The sequence below is a fragment of the Schistocerca piceifrons genome, chromosome 1, assembly GCF_021461385.2.
Source record: "Schistocerca piceifrons isolate TAMUIC-IGC-003096 chromosome 1, iqSchPice1.1, whole genome shotgun sequence".
Taxonomy (NCBI): Eukaryota; Metazoa; Arthropoda; class Insecta; order Orthoptera; family Acrididae; genus Schistocerca; species Schistocerca piceifrons.
The window spans coordinates 1,038,829,548-1,038,845,078 of record NC_060138.1 but is presented as its reverse complement, the minus strand read 5'-3'; the positions used below and the strand labels follow the sequence as shown (position 1 = coordinate 1,038,845,078).

General features: G+C 42.2%; 1 protein-coding gene across 1 annotated transcript in view; it reads left to right on the top strand.

The window, feature by feature from the left end:
• The window catches only part of LOC124725205 (mitogen-activated protein kinase kinase kinase 15), a 175,051-nt gene that overhangs the window by 103,709 nt on the left and 55,811 nt on the right, over positions 1-15,531 (top strand). The window lies entirely within an intron of this gene.

Genomic DNA, 15,531 nt, shown 5'->3' with positions numbered 1-15,531 from the left:
CTCTCTTTGAAGAGTGCATACATGAAGATTTCTTCCTTGTCCCTGAGGCTCCTTCTGTGCAAGCAGGACCCTTCTGAGAATAGACTATATTGTGCAGAACTGCACTAATGGAAGTACTGAGTGTTACAAGAAGGAAAGTGAATTGAAACCGTGGAAGGTATGGACATGGCTCAGAAACCCTGGAGGGAATGGACATGACCCAGAATACCAAAAGCGCCCATAATTTAGTCAAAAAGCTCAACTGTGGTCCTATGGTTGTCAAAAAAACTGCCAAAAGTAACAACACTCAACCTAGTTAGCCACCGACTCCTAAATGGAAAATCCAACAAAAGGTATCAGAAGTCCAAAATCATTAAACACCCACGCACAAGAATCAAATAACAGTAATCTCTTGACTATCTGACCTAATTGGCAGAAGGTCAAGCCAGATATAAAAAAAGCCAGACTGGCAGGAGCTCTACAAATTCTCTATCCTGACCCCAGCCATACTATTCAAAACACACTATTTTATACCAAAAACTGACTTTCTTAACATGTTATACTGTCTTACATGATACATGCTAATTATGGGTGTTTGTTATGTATACATTGTACCCTTCAAAGATTATTACATGAAACATAAAATGATTTGCATTGTAAAGTATGAATGTATGATTACATGTGTTAAAAGCCAGACCTAAAAAAAGATGAAACTTACAAGTTTGAGGTTTTAAAAAATGTCTTTGATGATGACTGTTTCCCTCTTATAGTTCTCTTGCATGCTGCAATATCCCTCCACTTACGCAAACAGATGATATCATCTGGTTTTCCTTCCCCCTGCTCATTAATATACTGCAGTACTGCCTCAGTTCTCGTGAATCCTTCTGAATGCGTGACGAGATTTCTCATGTCATCCAGGTTTGCCTCCTCCTCTTGTGTTACTTGCTCCTGAGTTACCAGTTCTGCAATATTATTGTCAGTTAGTTCATCAACTTCATCAATTGCCATCCATTCTGCGATGTCCTCTGCATTGACATCCTGTCAGTACAGAACATTTTTGAGCAACAAAATGATACCATCATTTCCATTTTTTACTTTCGTTTCACACATGGGTTCAGAGTTAAAATATCCACCTTCATGATTTAAAAGAAATTTTCCAAGACCTTATAAGTCTTATGTTTGGAATCTCTTCCCATGCTTCAGCCAACCACCTTATGGTATGTAGCGAGTCAATCCTCTTCAGCACTGTTACACAGTCTTCATTATCATCAATCGCTGATGTCAACAAAATAAGAAGATGGTGGTGACGCTACTTCTTTAGGATTTCACAGATATTGTGGTGCACTGGCTGACAAAGAGCAGTACATTTTGTGGTGGAAATAATGCTATGATGTCTCCATCTCTGGGTTTCTACAATTTCCTTATTGATGTAAGCCTAATCTTCTGGTTGTCACTTGCATTACTGCAAGCCAATAGGGTAACTTGTGCCTTACTTTTATTGTAACTGGATGCTGCAACTTCCTTTTTTAAAGCAAGTGTTTATGTAGGGAGCATCTTCTAATTAAAACCACTCTCATCACAGTTGTACAATTGTTAGCGTGAAATTCTTACCTCATCAATTATCTTCATAAAAGGTAGTCTTTAAACAGTGCCACAGCCTCTTTGTCAACAGGTAAAGCCTCTTCACTAATGGTAATCTGGCGAATACTGAACCATTCATCACTGGTACTATATTCTGAATCTTCTCTTTCTATTTTCCACTGAGATTGGAATGCTTTTTTCCACAGTATTGACCCGGTAATGGGCAAACCTTTTCCTCTTAAAAGTTCATGCCACAAAAATAAATGTTTCTCAACTTATTTATGCTTACATTTCAACATGTCTTTCTTATTATTATTTGACTCCCGCTAGCTTGAGTAGCATATCACTTTTCAATTTCTCTTTGATTTCTCTTCCTGTTGCCAGCAACACTTTGTCCTACCATAACTTCAGAACAATAGTTTTGACTGTTACATAAAATTTCAGGTGTGCAGCCAAATAAATTTCACTTCTTCTTCTAATATTTTGGCTGTATACTGCCCAGTCATCTTCAGAGTGAGCCGAGAAGACTGATTCTCCAGCACTTGTGCTGTCCATTGAAACACATGGACTGCATCGCTCACATGTCGCCACAGATACACATAGTTGCCAGAGATGGTGATCGGGTGCAAAGAGATTTAACATACGCATGGAATTAGATCTGAGGCTGCACGGTCGATGCACACGGTTATATCAATGTATACTGCGAGCTACACCGTCGCAACATCTTTGTGAGTTTATTTCAGAAAATGCCGGATTCCATGCTTTGTCCAAGTTGAAGCCGCTATCTCTATTAATTAAATTTGGGGCCAACCGAATTTCAATTGCTTCTTACAACCCAATAAATCTATGGTGGCAGAGGACTGTATTGACACTGAGCACTCTATAATGAATGATAACATCGAAATTTTAGCCTTGACTTCAATTTTCGTGACTCGGTAGTGAAAGAAGCAATTGAAATTCAGTTGGCAGCGTATTTAATTTATAGAGATAGCGGCTTCAACGTGGACAAAGCATGGAATACGGCACTTGCTGTGATAAACTCACAAAGATGTTGCAATAGTGCGCGCCTGCGCGTGCGCGCGCACACACACACACACACACACACACACACACACACACACACACACACAGGCTTTAGCTGTTTTAGCTGTCGGAGACTATGGTCATGTGTGTGTTTTTTCTATTTTTGACGAAGGCCTTGTTGGCTGAAAGCGTATTTTGTGACAGTCTTTTTGTTTTGCCTATCTGCAACTCAATGTGTCTGCTGTATGGTGATTAGCAACTATCCTTTTCATTGTATTGTTACATTCCATAGTGGATTTTCCATTGTATAATAAAGGTAGAATATCTTGCACTTCCACAGACAGAAAAATATACATGTCAAATCATGATTTAGCGTCCAAGTGGACACAGTTTTTCTTTTTTAAAGCTACAGACTGCTAAAAGACCTTGTTACATGATTATTTTGTCTTATTGTACTAATTCACCGAAATTATTGCTGTGGTCAATTTTTCATAGGCAGACAACACAAAGATGTAACTCGGAAAGAAACTGTGGGGAAACAGTTTATGCAGCTGTCAGTGGAAAAGGCTGGTTGAATTGAGGAGTAACGATGATGATAAATAAAGGCGTTAAAAGTATTGCGGGAAACTTGAAAATACCTGCTAAGCTACTGTTAGATCAGTTTAATTCCTATTGGACTAATTATACCAAAAACAAACTCAAGGACTTAAAACATGTGTACCTGTAATTTTAGGAGTCCCTAATAGCCGTTTTTAATCGCTAAAAGCCTCCATTGATAAACAGTTTAAGGAATTGGGGGGGGGGGGGTTGTTTGGGGAAGGAGACCAGACAGCAAGGTCATCGATCTCATCAGATTAGGGAAGGATGGGGAAGGAAGTCGGGCGTGCCCTTTCAAAGGAACCATCCCGGCATTTGCCTGGAGCGATTTAGGGAAATCACGGAAAACCTAAATCAGGATGGCCGGATGCAGGATTGAACCGTCATCCTCCCGAATGCGAGTCCAGTGTCTAACCACTTTAAGGAATGAACGAAGGAACTGTGAACTAGCTCAATACAAACTTTGATGCAGAGTCCATGATGGAATAACAACAGTATTATGAAAAGGATGGATTGTTACTCACCGCATAGAGGAAACAATGAGTTGCAGCCACAACAAAAGGACTTTCAAACATTTAAGTTTTTGGCTGAATTGCCTTCTTTGGAAATAGAGAACACATACATAAGTTCACACAAGCACAACTCACACACATGTGGCCACTATCTCTGGCCACTGTGACCTGGGGGTAAGGAGTATCATGAAGTGGGGAGGAGAGGGATAGCAACGTAGGGGAAAGGTGTGCTACTTGTGAGTGCCTGCAGGGATGTGGTAATGTCAGGATAGGGCTGATAGATGCAGAGTCTGTTGGCTTTGCTAGTTGGGGGAGGGGGCAGGGGGGGGGGGGGGATGGGGTGAGTGGGAAAGGGAAAGGGAAGTGGAGAGAGGTAGAGACCAGTAAGAGACCAGTGGGTGCATTGGTAGAATAAAAGGCATGCCTTGTGCTGGAACGGACGGTTATAGGTAGGTGGAGGACACAGACTACCGAATGTTGAAGCCAGGCGCATTACGGGAAATATATGTTGCAGGGAGAGTTCCACCTGTACAGTTGAGAAAAGTTAGTATTGTTAGGGAGAATACAAATGGCACAGGTTGCAAAGCAGTCATTGAAATGAAGCACATCATGTTGGGCAGTGTGTTCAGCAAGTGGGTGTTCCAGCAGTTTCTTGGCTACAGTTTGGAGGTAGCCTTTCATCTGGACAGACAGCTGGTTAGTGGTCATGTCCACATCGAAAGCTACACAGTGGTTACAACTTATTTTGTAGATCACATGGCTGCTTTCACAGTTAGCCCTGCCTTTGATGGGATGGGAAATGTCCATAACAGGATCGGAGTAGGTAGTAGTGGGGAGATATATGGCAAAGGTTTTGCATCTACATCTGTTGCAGGGATATCAACCAGGAGGCAAGGGATTGAGAGCAGAGTTGGAGGAAGTATGGACAAAGATATTGCATAGATTCAGTGGACAGTGAAATACCACTGTGGAATGGGAGTGGAGGATAGCGGGTATAATATTCCTGATTTCAGGGCATAATGTGAGAGGTAGTCGAAACCCTGGCGGAGCCCCCTCTGATTGGTTCTAGATGCTGAAATTGTGCCCATATAATTGGAACACCGTGCCAGCCCCAGCAGTTAGTTGTTTTTAACTCTTGACAACAATGGCGCAGATAGCTGTCAAAAGCTCCAACTGTTTTATTTGAAATAATGTGCCCTGTAAGCTTAGAAGAGTTTATTCAGGCATGCCACTGCGAAAGACTCCAAGGATATTGTAAATATTGATATTAGGGAATCTTGACAAGGTTAGAATTACCAATGTGACAATTTCTTGTTATACTGTATATCAAGAATGATATAATTCCAGGGGACTCGCAACTGTTTGGTGGGTTCGTGCTTGGCTACCATGGAGCCCCAGCCTTTGCAGCATTTTCTCCCTTCCGTGCTGCATGTCTAACCTCTTGCTATTCTTTTTCCCCTCTCTTGGGGAACATGTCTGGTGTATTATTGGGATGTTCTGCATTCTGTTGCCGACGAGTGAACAGTCTCACCTTTGTTTTTTGCTCCCTCTTCCTTTCTTAGTTTCCCTTCTCCTCTTGTTCCTCCACTCTGGCGTTTGAGGATCCTCTTTTTTTCTTCTTCCTCCCTGTGCACTCCTGAAGGCCGGCCCACGCTCTACCGCTTAACATTTGACTGGGTAACACGTAATTCCCAGCCCCGGGTCGACAGGTAGGGTTTGCACATACCCCCTGGTACAGGCCCGGCCTAGGGAAGGGTGACTGCCTGAGCTGTAACCTTCCCAAATTTCCGATTGGTCCCTTTGTCAGGTGTTCGGGAGGTGTGACGTGAGGTGTGAACAATCAACTAAGGCGGGTGCGCCCCCGTGTGAAGGGGCCACCCAGTTGGAAGGAGCGCGCCATTGGAGACGCTGGCAATCATGGGGGATTTCCTCATGATGAATCAGTCCTCTTCCCACTCAACATCTACAAAACGTAAATGTAATGAGGCTACAGATTCAAAGACACTTCTCGCTGCTCCACACTTCCTCGTGGTCTCGCGTACTGAAGACAGTCAGTCTTTTGCCACGGTAAATCTGTTTATTGTTCAAAAAGGTGCAGGTGCAGTTGCTGGCCCTGTGAAATCTTGCTCTCATTTACGAAATGGCACTTTGATTTTGGAGACCACTTCTGATTCTCAAGCACAACAACTGCTTGCTGCCTCACTTATCCATGGTTACCCTGTTCGTGTTAAGGCCCATAGAACATTGAATTCTTCCCATGGTATAATTTACACCAGGCTGTTTGATGGTCTAACAGAGGCCGAAATCCAGTCTTACCTCTGTGATGAGGGTGTTATTGCAGTCCATAGTGTAATGAAAAAGGTAGAGTCCTCCTTAGTGCCCACCTGCACTCTCTTACTCGCCTCTGACTGGGTGGTGCTTCCGTCCAAGCTCAAAGCAGGCTATGAAATTATCACCATCCGGCCATACATTCCGAACCTGATGCACTGCTACCAGTCTCATCCACACTAGAACACCTTGCCAACACTCAGCCGCACGTGTCACCTGTGGTAAGGAAGCACGCAAGGGCGATTGTCCACCTCCTCCTCCCCACTGTATCAACTGCAATGGCAGCCATGCCTTCTTCTCTTGGGATTGTCCAGTTTATCTTGATGAGCGAGCTGTTCAAGAGATCCGAGTAAAGGAAAAGATGCCTTATCCAGTCGTTCACAAGTTACTGGCTAGTCGTAAACCCTGGGTTCTCCCGTCTGGTACCTATAGTTCTGTTCTTGTTACCTCTCACTCCATGAAGGACATGGCCACGCAGACATGCGACCTCCAATTCAGCTCTGAGGTTGTGAAATTGCCCAGTGTCATGGTAGCATCGCCGTCCCCTCATCCAGCTGTGCAACAAGCCATCAAACTCTAGCCTCAAGGGGCGAAGCCACCTGCTACACAACAAGTATGCCGGAAAGGACAGAAGACTTCCTCCGTCCTTCTAGCCAAACAACACCTGTGTCTTCATCTGGAAAGGCTCAAGGAAGTCCACCAAAGGCAAACAGTCTTCTCCATCACCACCTCGCAGATCCTCTTTGATGGTGTCGCCACGTGGTACCTTAGACTGGCCAGCCTCCGTGTCGCCGGTGCACACCAACCATTTTTCAGTGTTGGACTCCACAGACCGACCGCACAAGCAAGCTGATGATGCTTCTGTGGACCACATGCAGCAGGATCCTCCTGCTTTTGTGTCCTGTATTAGCGCCTCTTCCCCAGCTGTCACTCGGCAGCTGCCGAGGTGACAATACTTTGAGTTTCCACATTTCTTACTGATTCGTTTTGTTCTTTCTCCTGAGGTCAGTATTCCATCTCATGAGGGTGTCATGGTGCTCCTACGGGATGACATTCATAGTCAGCTCATCTCCCTGACTACGCATCTTCAAGCTGTTGCAGTTTGCCTTTTCCTTCCCCACCTGACCTTATCCCTCTGTACCATGTACATCCCTCCATCATTCGCTGTCACCAGGGCAGGCTTCCTTCAACTTATTGGGCAGCTACCTACCTCCTCTTTGCATCTTGGTGACTTTAATACGCATCATCCCCTTTGGGGTTTACCCAGGACATGCCACAACGCAATTCGCACATGGAGATGTACTCTCCGCGTTTTTAACCGCCACCTAACGTGGGCAAACTGCATTCATTATAAACATATGCATGCAAAGTGGATAGCAAAAGAGCTAGCTGGAATTAATTCAATAGTTCTTTTAACAGTTCAATACCTTCCTCTGTCGTGTGGGCCAACCTCCGATGGCTCTCTGGAACCAAGATCCATTCCACAGTTTCTGACCTTAGAGCAGCTGACAATGTCATCGCGGACCCTATTGCTATCTCCAACACCTTGGGCCACCATTTTGCAGAAATTTCAAGCTCTTCCCACTATCACACTGCCTTCCTCCATTGGAAACAAGCGGAGGAGGCTCGGGCGATACCCTTCTCTTCTCTGAATCATGAGTGCTACAATGCTGCCTTGACTATGAGGAAGCTAGATCAAGCTCTCAGTTCATCCCGATCTTCCATCCCAGGGCCGGCCGCCATCCACATTCAGATATTGCAGCAACTTTTTCTTGTGAGCAAGCACTTTCTGCTTAACACATACAACTGCATCTGGGCACAGGGCACATTTCCTGGACACTGGCGTGAAGCCACCGTCTTACCCATCCCTAAGCTTGGTAGGGACAAAAACCTTCCTTTTAGCTATTGCCCCACCTCTCTTATCAGCTGCGTTTGCAAGGTGATGGAATGTATGATTCATGCCTGGCTGATGTAGTGACTTGAGTCTCACCATTTACTAATGAGTGCACAGTGTGGAGTTTGAGTGCAGCGTTCTGCAGTTGACCATCTCGTTACTTTGTCCACCCATATCATGAATGGTTTTCTGTGTAAATCCCAGACTGTGGCTGTGTTTTTCAATTTGGAGAAGCCCTACGACACCAGCTGGAGAGCTTGTATCCTCCGTACTCTTTGTATGTGGGGCTTTTGTGGGCACCTGCCCTGTTTTCTTCGGGCATTTTTACAAGACTGAGTTTTCAAGGTGCGTGTGGGTTCTGCCTTGTCGGACACCTTTTTCCAGGAAACTGGTGTGCCTCAGTGTTCTGTCCTGGGCGTCATCCTCTTTGCTATTGCCATTAACTCTATAATGGCCTGTCTCCCGCTGGGCATCTCCGGCTCCCTTTTTGTAGACAATTTTACCATCTATTGCATTTTTCCATGAACATGTCTCTGAGCAGCATCTACATTGCTGTATTGATCATCTTTACTCCTGGACCATCAACAATGGCTTTCACTTTTCCACTGGCAAAACCTTCTGTATGAATTTCTGGGGATGCAAATGGTTTCTCCCATCATCTCTCCATCTTGGACCCGTTGTCCTTCCGTTCATTGAAACTACGAAATTCCTGGAGCTCATGCTCGATAGGAAACACTCTTAGTCCTCACATGTATCTTACCTGGCAGCCCGCTGTATGCGGTCCTCAGTGTCCTACCTGTCCTCAATGGTACTTCCTGGGGTGCCAAATGAACTACCCTCCTCTGTTTGTACTAGTCCTTTGTCTGTTCGAAACTCGACTATGAGAGCTTTGTTTATGCGTGTGCATGCCCATCCCTCTTACGCCGTCTCAACACTATCCACCATCATGGCATCTGTTGGCCATGGGTGCCTTTTACTCTAGCCCAGTTGAGAGTCTGTATGCTGAAGCTGCTAAACTACCACTGTCCTACTGCCTTAGCAGGTATGCATGCTGTTTGTCTGCCATGTGTGGCCACCCCTCCTGTGCCTCCTCCTTTGGTGATTCCTTTGATCGTGAGTATGGGGCTCGTCCCTCTTCTTTATTACCTCCTGGAGTCCACTTTCGGCACTTCTTATGTCGGATTAACTTCACACTACCTGCATCTTTTCTGGTGGGTGTGCACCCTTCACCACCTTGGCTTTGTGAAGCAGCCCATGTTAACCTTGGTCTTCATTTGCTTCCTAAGGACACTACCTCAGTCTAGGTCTATTACCTTCAATTTCACGACCTTAGCATGGAACTTCGTGATAGTACCTTTGTATACACTGATGGCTCTCAGACTGACTGTGGGGTTGGGTGTGTCTCTGTCTTTGGTACCTATGTCTTTCGATATCTGCTTCCGGCACACTCCTCAGTATTTACAGACGAGCTCCTCGCCCTGCCTCAGGCCACAGAGTACATCCGGCGACACAGGCTTTTCAGTTGTGTCCTCTGGTCAGATTCACCCAGTGCCCTCCAAAGTCTGTGTGTGCTGTACACTGCCCATCCCTTAGTGCAGCAGGTCCAGGAAAACTGTCACTTGCTCACTCTTGGTGGAGCCAGGGTCATGTTTCTGTGGGTTCCTGGCCATGCTGGTCTGCCAGGAAACGAGGCAGCTGACACTGCTGCCAAGGCTGCAGTCCTCGTACCTCAGCTCATGAGTACCTATATTCACTCCGATAATCTCTGCATTGCCATCTATCAGCCCTTTGGCATCTCCAATGGTCCTCCCTTCATGGGAATAAGCTTCAGCTTATTTTGCCTCTTCTAGTGCCTTGGATGACCTCCTCTCGGCCCTCCTGCCAGGAGCAGATTATTTTAACTTGACTACATTTTGGGCACTGCCTTTTTAGCCATCATCATTTGCTAAGTGACACTACCCTACCACTTCGTACGTATTGCACCCAAATTTTAAATGTTCGCCACTTCCTGATACACTGCCCTTTTGTAACCATTTACGTTCCACCTTTGGTTTGCGGTCTGATTTATTAGCTGTTTTAGCGAATGACGGGTGGGCTGATGACTGCTTTTTACTCTTTTTGTAACCATTTACGTTCCAGCTTGGGTTTGCCATCTGATTTATCGGCCGTTTCAGCGAATGACGAGCGGGCTGTTGACTATGTTTTACTTTTTATCTGCCGAAGCAATATGGCGAAGGCCATTTAATTTTTAGTTTTGGACCTCTGTTTCTGTATGGTGTCTTTTTTAGCCCTTTTTTCCACATGCCTGTTTTTAGCTATCTTCTCTTTTGTCAATTGGGACTGTCCTATAGTAGTTTTAACTCTCCTCTGTGTTCATGTTCTATAGTTCTGACTTGGGCGTGTATGACCCCAGTTTTTTTTGTGCCCTAAAAAAAAATTAAAAAACAACCATATGTATGGCTCACATAAGGATAGTGAGGACAATATTAGATTAATTACAGCTTGCATAGAGGAATTCAAATAATCATTCTCCCTGCACTCCATATGTGAATGGAACGGGAAGAAACTTTTATAACTGGTACAATGGGATGTACCCTCTGCCATACACCTCACACTGATTTGCAGAGTTTCGATGTAGATACAGATGGGGATTAGTTATATTGATTTTGTATTAATACTTGTCTTTTTGACTCCTGCACTCATAGGGGGAAAACATATTGTGAGGTGAGTCAGAGATAGGCATTAGAAATTGTTTGTTTCCCAATAATAGCTCTAATGTGTGAGTAAACTGCATATATAATAAAGATTACTATACCTCTTCTTTCAGAGCCTCTCCACTTTTGTGCTGAAATTATTCTTGTGTGTTTAAACAACCACCAGTATCAATATACTTCTTCGTGTTATACTGTGTCTAATGGGAAGTGCATTAAAAGTTTCTGTTTAAACAATGTGTTTTATTTTAAACAGTGTGTTTTATACAGTCTAGTCTCCTAATAGGTTTGATTAGTGACTAAAATTTTGTTAAACAGATACAAGACGGGCTGAAGTTTAATGTTCATATTTTAATATAATTACCTATTGTATGTCAGCTTTTTTGGGTATATGAGATACTGTAGTTGAATTGGAAGAATCATAATAGTGATTGAGTAAGTTACTCACTTTTTAGTATTAGCGTATGCTCATAAAATGCAGAATTTCACTACTTAATTGCCTATTTATTAGTTGAGCCCTTTTGCAATACTTTGCTGCCAGTAACATCTGTACAGTTGTGTCTTCAGAAAGTATGTTGATATCCAACACACACATTTCCAATTATTAACTACCTAAATGAATCTATTAACTACCTGTTCAAGACCTCTGGCATCTCTTTACTGTTGGCACTTTCTGTTTTCCTCTTTCTAAATCTCTCTCCTTCCTAAACCCTGATGCTATCTCCCCTTTTTTTACATGTAATCCACCATTCTCATTAGTTCTTGCAATGTATTAATTAAGAAGATCGATCATGATATGTGATGCACTGAAAAACAATATGCCAGAGACTGTTTCCTTCTGTTTTATGTTCTCTTCATTTTTTTTGCTCTGTCAACTTTGATTTATTCTTCCAGGAAAACAAATCATTACTTTGAAACTCCATACTAAGTGCATTTATATATTTTATGTTTCTCTTGTTTTGATATGCTTTCTTTTTAGGAAAACATTTTTTCCACTGTTTGATGGAAAATTGCTGCTAGTATCATTTCATCACATGACAAACGTATTCTAGAAGTTCTTGCAGTTATTTCCTATGACTGAAGTCTCGTGATGGCCACATACTTCTAACGTTTTCACTAGAACGTGGGTTACTGTGCTCTGAACCAAGAGGCAGCTGTTGTAGATGCTTTTGGGAAGTGTGTGCGAGAGTCATCGTGATATCTGAAAGGAAGTGAGTGTGACGTGACGTGATAACAGAATACTCCCTTCAGAGCATTACCACAGCATCTGGTTCACAGAAAACAAGTGCTGTGGTGGTACCAGCTGCAGTGATGTGTTTTATATATAATGAAATCTTTGTATGACCTACATTTGGATACCCACAGTTGTTCGTTCAGATACAGTTGGTATGATCCTCATAGAAGTGCAATAATTATTTATGACATAAGTAACATTAACCTTGTGATGGCTTTCTTTGCTGTTAGATCCCTCATCTGAAGAATAAAGTACAATTCACTCTAAATATTCTTTACTGTTGTGAACTGCTGTATAAAATTAAAAAGCATACCATTTACAAATAGTGAATTTTATGATATAGTCTGTAAGCAGTACACATTATTTTGAATAAACTGTGGATAGACTGTAGAACAGAAGCTTAGGAGTGTGGAAAGGCAATGTAGTTGCCTGCAATCTCCTCACTTTAAGTGTAAATAATGTAAATTATGGATGTATGTAGAGGGATGGCAAATTTATGAGATCATTGACACTCAGAGCTGTTAGTGAAATACTCTTATGTATTTAGTGTTGATTTTATTCTCCATCTAATTGCATATTTGCAAAGACTTGCAACCTAGTTTTCAGACTTATTCCCCACCCTTCTCACTCTCTCTTGACCCCACCACCAACCCCCCCTCCCCCCTAAACACACACACACACACACACACACACACACACACACACACACACACACACACACACACACACACACGTTAAATGCTAACGAATAGTTCAATATCAGTCTGTGGTTAACCTCCATACATTAGGTATCATCATATAGAACTGAACCTCCCGATTACAGTTTTTATTTGATAGGCCATAATATGGAACAGGTAGTGTGTAGTTATCTTTCATTAAGTTCAACTGCTGAAACTCCCTTAATGTTTTGCGAGTGTGCCTCTTGTTTTCCTCTGTGCATGATAGACCATATTAAATTCTTCCTGTTAAAATTGAAATAACATACAGTTATTCAGTATCATTGGAGCCCCTTGATGTTCTGTGTAGTCAGTTGTCCACTGATTAGTTTTACTTATTTGAGATGTTAAGAGCACTTACAACCAACACATTACTTTCCTTTGCTCCTATATTGCTCTCGTATTAGTTGCATTTTTCTTTCTAAATTGAACCTTTGTTTTTTTCTTTTTCTCCCTCTCCCTATTTTATGATACCTCATTTTTAATGATAAACGCCATGAAATTATATAGTGTGTGCCACAAAATTCGAGGAAAAAATTGTGGGTTTTTATCTCATTCCAGTCCCTCCAGGACAGCAACAGGTCCACTCAGCCTGCTGTAAAATGAGTACCGAGGAGTTTTCCTGGGCTAAAATGTGGTCAGGCCATTCGCCCTCTCCTAGTGCCACAGGCAATGAAGTAGGGCTGTATTCTACTTACAATTAGGTCAATAATGTGGCCAGAGACTTTGCTACACCTACCATCTGCTTTGAACTGATTCACCTCAGTACTGGCTTCCAGACGTGCAACAATAAAGAACTGTCTGACACTAGATGATCTGGAAGGATAAGAACTATTTACAAGGGTGATCCCATAAGTACCTTGCCTGACCGAGAGATGGCAGTCATTGTTGAAAAATACCTCTGGATTAGAAAGTACATGATCTACAAAGCATCTGTTTCAAGTTTGAAGAAGCCACATTGTTCAGTATTTGTTTGGCAGCCATCATTAGTGAACATTGTGAGTGAACTTGTAAAAATGGAGAAAATTTGTTATCGTTATGTGCTAAATTTTTTTTTTTTCAAAGGCCTCAGCGCAACCAGTTTAAAGCTAAGCTAGATTTTACTTTGGAAGAGTCTGCTCCTTTGTTGACAACAATAAAATATTGGGTAGCTGAGTTTAAACTCAGAGAAATGGAGAGAGCAAGCAACGAGAGGCCATACGAGCTGCCAAGACGAGCATTGCAGTGATCGACCAAATGAGGTGATGACTCCAGAAATTGTGAAGAAAATCCACAAAGGGGTTCTGGATGATTGTCAACTGAAAGAGCGGAGCTGGCAGACATAATAGGCATTTCAAAAAGTGTGGTACATCGTATATTATCTGAAAATTGATCATGAGAAAACTATGTGTAAGGTTTGTGCCACATTTGCTCACACTTGAGCAAGAACAGTTTCGTGAAGATGTTTCAATTGAGTGTTTAGTGAAGTTTTGCAGCAACAAAGCTAATTTTTTGTGCCATTTCATAACCATGGATGAAACATTTGCCCACAACTTCACTCCTGAGACAAAACAACAATCAAAACAATGGACACAAATTGGAGAACCGACTCCAAAGAAGGCGAAGAGTGTTTCATCTGCAGGCAAGGTCATGGTATTGGTTTTTTGGGATGCGTGTGGGATAATTTTCATTGATTACCTTCAAAAAGGGAAAAATATCAACGGCAAGTATTATGCAAAAATGGCCGCATTTGGCCAAGAAGAAAGTGTTGTTTCTTTTGGACAATGCACAAACTCACAAGTCCGTTATTGCAATGGCCAAAATTAATGAATTAAAGTTTGAATTACTACCTCATGCACCCTATTCACCAGATTTAGCCCCCTCGGATTATTTTCTGTTCCCAAACTTGAAAAAACAGCTTGGTGGTCGAAGATTTTCAACAAATGAAGGTGTGATGTTGGTAGTTAATGGCTATTTTGAGGGGTTAGATACCTCTCATTATAAAAAGAGTATCAAACTTGTTGAACATCACTGGGAAAAGTGTATAGAGCTGAAAGGAGATTATGTTTAAAAATAAATAATTTTTTTCCAAAATTTTTGTGTTTTCTTTGTTGGGTCAGGTACTTATGGGGACCATCCTTGTAACAAGGGAGGAGAAATGAACAAGTTATAACATATAGTGAGATAGTTGTTTGTATAGAATGTGAAAGTTAAGTTATGAGCCTATGAAATCAGTTTCATGTACCAAGTTGATTCCACAGAAAATATAATTTAACACATTGTGAAACAGAATTTCTGACCTCTGCTTACCCTCAGAAGGTGAAATGTTTAGTACTCATACAAACAAAAATAAAAGTGACAGACTGCTTGCTGTAGATTTTGAGGCAGTTCCTTTTTCAGGGAGGGGATAGTGCTGGAGGAGAACAAAAATGAAAAAAAAGAAAGAAAGAAAAAAGTGATACAGAAAATGAATGAAATATAATAAATAAGGAGGAGGCTGGTGAGAAAAAAGATCTGGTGTCAACATGTATTCCTCCCTCCCCACTCTTTGCTATTATTCTCGTTGCTTGCTCTCTCCATTTCTGTTCCAATAATCTATCTTTACCATCTCTAGACTGAAGTGCTTACCAGTGCTTACTCTCACTTACTTTCTGATGCTTCCTCCATCTAGGACTACCCTTGTTCTCACTACAGGTAGGCCCCTCACATCTAGAGGTCTGAGTGAACTGCCTTTCATTTTTAACTTTCCATAACCTATTCCTCTCTCCTCTCCAAGAAAGGAACTCATTGTTCCAAAAGCTAGAATAGTATGTCTTTCTTACTTTTAAATGTGTTTATAGTTAGTACTAAACATTTTGCCTCCTGAAGGTAAGTTCTATTCTGTATCATAATTTATTAGTTTTTCTCAATTGACTATTCCTTTGGTACAAAGAGATATATATGTGTATATATCATTTAAGGTACGGAAATAACTTTT